Genomic DNA, 4,478 nt, shown 5'->3' with positions numbered 1-4,478 from the left:
TGTTAAGTTTCAAGTGACTGTGGAAATTCTGTGTTTTACAAAAAGTTGTATCAAGAAATAATAAACTAGTTTTAATTAAGAAAGGACTTGTATTTTTGAAGTTCATCGGAAAGAATTTTATACCAGAAATTAACAAATGAGCAGATACGTAACAGTAAACACACATATTAACTTTGTTTGTCAATAGTTAAGCACAAATCTACCCAATGATTTGTTTTTGTGTTGTTTTGTTTGAAGTTAAGCACAAAGCTACACAATGGACTATCTGTGCTGTGCCTACCATGGGTATCGAAACCCGATTTCTAGTGTTGTAAGTCCGCAGACATGCCACTGTGCCACTTGGGAGCGCTACCCAATGAAATATCTATGCTGTGCCTTTCACGGGTATCGAAACCTGATTCTTGGCGTTATAAGCCTTTAGACTTAGCGCTGTGCCACTGGGGGGGAAGAGGCACACATTAAGATATCTTACAAATATTATCAAATGACATGAAAGATTCACAAAGATAAATCTAGGTTATTAGGATAATTTTTAGAGGTATAAGAATATTCATTAAATTTAAATTAACGTTATCCAAGAGCGCTAAGTGTTTCATTCTTATTTTCATTTTTTTCGACAATTTGTGCACCAAAAATACCAAACTCATGTTACGCATATACATGATATCAATAAATCTAAGTTTCTTTTACTCTTGACTTATTCATGTTTGAATAGAAAATAAAGCTTTTATGTAATAATTATTAAGGTATGTTTAAAATATTTGACCTAAGCTAGCAGATACGTAGATGTACTTATAGAATATAATTTTAAAAAACTAATTAAAAAATATATAAACCATCATAATTAGTACAAATTTCAGCAGTATTATAACAATGAACATAAATTTAGTGTAAGCCTGTAAATTAATGTTTTCTTGGTAATATTTGGTAATAACTATTAAAGTTATCCTGGTTGTAGTAAGCTAGAAAGATCTGTCATTTATTAGTGTTTAATGAACAGAATTATGAGTCGAGGATAACATCGAAAGTTCACAAGAAGTACTTATAAAGATGATGAATTTCTATAAAAAAAATTGTTTAACGGTTTCTACATCAGTAAGTATAAAGCAATTTGTTTACTTTAAAGAAATTATCTGTTAAAGAAACAATATTTTTTGTAAAAAAAAATGATGCAGGAAACGAAGCTTTCATCAAAAACAGTTATAATTTTAGTTAATATATCCTTAAAAGTTTCAAGTTTAAAATATTAGAATAAATTATTAATGATTATTTCATCAAATTTGCGAAGCTACACTACGCCAAAGAAGCACGTGGTTATGTTTACATCTTGCGCCGGCTTTCTTTTTTCCCACAAAAGTAGGAACCAATAAAGAGTCTGCACAGTTCGCGTACATCGGAACGTCACGACATATATATCTTAAGTACGCATGCGCAAAATGAAATCAATAACGGTCGTCAGCTGTTGACATGTAGCTATGTTGTGTGTGTATCTCATTCTATTTCAATATTGCAACATAAAACACAAAAATAAAATAAAAATAAGCACGAATAATATTTTTCAGATACTGATAAAACTTGTATATTTGTTACTATTTGGTATAAATTTCAAAGAAACAATAATATTGGTAACGCACCGTCTTCATCTGGCCAATAGCTTGTAGTACAAATGCAAAGAAATAAAAGAGTTTGGAACGTGTTTGTAAGTATCCCTAACGTATAAATGAACAAAAGGTTTAAAATATTTATATACATGTATCATATCAAGTCTCACAATTTATAAGTTACACGAATGCCTTTTTTTTCTGTTTCAGTTAATAAAAGTCCCCTGGTGAGAAAATGATAAGTTTATAGATTTACAATGCTAACGTCCGAGGTTCGATTCTGAGGAGGACAAAGTGTAGAGAGCCCATTGTGTACCTTGGGTAAGTAAGATAACAACAGTTAATAAGATTAAGATATAATATCCTATGAATTTAATTTAATTACTGATATCATAGGGTTCTGTTTGTTTACATATTGAATAGACTATTGCAATGGAATCCAAGTGATTAGTATTTTACACAGTTACTTCTGCTTGTGCAATTTAGAAAAAAGATACAGCAGTCTCTTTAAAATCATAACCTGTATTTCAGACAATTTTAATTCTATCAAAGATTACTCATTTTAAATAACTAGTTTACAGCAAAAACTTAGCTTTACCCATCATGCACGCGTAAATTACTGCGTGGTGTCGCTGTGTGTTTTGGCGCGACGTTAGTTACTCAGCTGGGAACGGCGGGGTAAGTGGGTGTTTTTCGGTGCTTTGTCTTCTAAGGTTTATGGAAATTTTGGGGTAGTTTAAGAACGAATGATTATTGGCTTTATAAATTGTAACCAGGTGCTTTACAATATGTATATGTGAGAATTTTTATTAGTATTTTGTGGACTTTCATTTTTAAGATTGTTGTTGATCTTTGCCCCATCTAAAACTTAAAAAATGTATAACATTAACGCTGACAATAGCTTGAGCTAGCGTGAAGTTGAACTTCAGACTCACTGAGATGTGAAAGTGTAACTTTCAGTTTAATGCTTACAGTCAGTTTAATGTTTACGTAAGTGGATTTTATCGTTTTTGTCTTAAGTTAAAGTCAGTAGTAAAGTTTAGAATAAGTTATAAGGTTGCGAGTTTTTACGGAATGCATTTTGGTTTTTAATAAATATGAATTATATTAAGTAAACAGAATGAGTAACTCGGTAAGTATATTTCCCAAAAATTTATTCCCAGCTAAATACTATGCAGACGAATTCTTGATAATTTTATTATATATGTAAGTTTTTACTCCTTTCTGCCCTATGGTAATTAATTTAGTTCTTTTATTTCCCTAAGGTTGAAGAACAACGGAATATAATTGGTACCAGTTTAGGATGTCAGAACGAAGGTAAGCTTATGATTACATTACTCACAGCTAAATACGATTTATGTTTCAGTTTTACAGTGATTGTATAACTGTTAACGAAATGTATTATCTCTGAATAATTTAGTCTAAGGATAAGCTTTAACATAGTGTTAATCAAATTCAAACGTCTTTCAAACTGAAGTTTAAAATTTATTGTGTTTCTGCAGTGTAAAGAATTTTAGATGGAAAAAAGAGACACGTTTACAGCCAGCTATTTTATGTCGTAAAAGAAAGGCAACGACCGATTCAGAGGTAAGTCTGAGCTTTGGAAGTACAATTTAATTTTAAAAATTGGAGAGGTTTATTTGATTTTAATTTAAGTTATTGTTTGTGCGGCAGTATTTAAGAGTTTATGAGATTAGTGTATTTCATTACTTATTTTTCCATCTCTTGCAGAATGTTAGTATAGATGATCATCGTGCAAATAAAAGACGGCAGGAATTCCAAAATCAGGTAAGGCATCGACGTGGACCATGGGCGGGAGCACTTTTGGCTGGGTTAGGCTGCTAGCTGTTCCCGCCAATTATGGATGAGAAAGCGCCAATGTTTGTGCGTTTGTTTCCTGATTGAAAGAAGTAAAACTAAAATTGAGGAATATTTTTAAAACAAATATTTAATTAGTTTTTAATGTTTTAAAACTACTGATAGTAGATAAATAAGTAACTTAGGATATCTTGCATATTTTAATTGAAATTAGTAAGCCTTCTGACTGTATTATAGATACGTCTATTTTCTGATGGATTATTAGTATTGTGTAGATAAGTAAAATATCTTCAAAAGGTTTTTCTGGGTGCACCTATATTTCTAAATATGTTTGAATTGCAGAAATAAATTAATATATGTGTGGATTACAGAATTATGGTTTCCAATATAATATTTTATTATGGGTTTATTTTCTCCCATTCCTGTCCCTCAAACTTAAATAGACTATATGCAGTAAGAAAATTTTCTACTCAAGAACATGAACTGCATTTTACATGGCATTTATTCTTCAAATGAAAGAGCATAAAATTTAATGCAAATCAAAGTATAAAATAATTAAATGGAGGATCTTGCTAATATATATTTTAATTACACAATGATAAATTATATTACCAAAATGAAGGGTCTCTTTGGTGAAAACTGATGTGCAGATAACATAATGTTTAGGGACAATGAAGGACCTGTTGGTCCATCTTGGCTGTTCTATTCTTTAAACTAAAACCATGAAAAACTAAAGTAGAAAATAAAATGTAAATCTTAAAGCCAGCCCTTATCATTCATCTATGTTATTAATATAAATTAAAAAAAGAAAAGATCCCAAGACTGATCCCTGAGGTACCCCACTTGTGACATTAATCCAGTTTGACTGAACTCCATATATAACAACTCTCTGCTTTCTTCCATCCAATTAGCTAACTGATCCCCCACACCTATAGAGAACATTTTTTTACAAGCATTTTATACGGTACATTGTCCAATGCTTTCTGAAAATCCAGTTACACCAAATCTACACCTTTACTATCATCTACATAAGCAGTAACCTTTTCAAAGAATCTTAAA

General features: G+C 30.8%; 1 long non-coding RNA gene across 1 annotated transcript; it reads left to right on the top strand.

The window, feature by feature from the left end:
- The first annotated feature begins 2,865 nt into the window (after positions 1-2,865).
- On the top strand, positions 2,866-3,394 carry LOC111089420. Its single transcript, XR_002613715.1, has 3 exons — positions 2,866-2,918; positions 3,104-3,188; positions 3,333-3,394. It is a non-coding gene; the product is annotated as an uncharacterized LOC111089420 (long non-coding RNA).
- The last annotated feature ends 1,084 nt before the right edge of the window (positions 3,395-4,478 follow it).

The sequence above is a fragment of the Limulus polyphemus genome, unplaced genomic scaffold (genome assembly GCF_000517525.1).
Source record: "Limulus polyphemus unplaced genomic scaffold, Limulus_polyphemus-2.1.2 Scaffold6177, whole genome shotgun sequence".
Classification (NCBI taxonomy): domain Eukaryota; kingdom Metazoa; phylum Arthropoda; class Merostomata; order Xiphosura; family Limulidae; genus Limulus; species Limulus polyphemus.
Note: the sequence above shows the minus strand (reverse complement) of the source record. Positions and strands in the feature narration are given on the sequence as shown.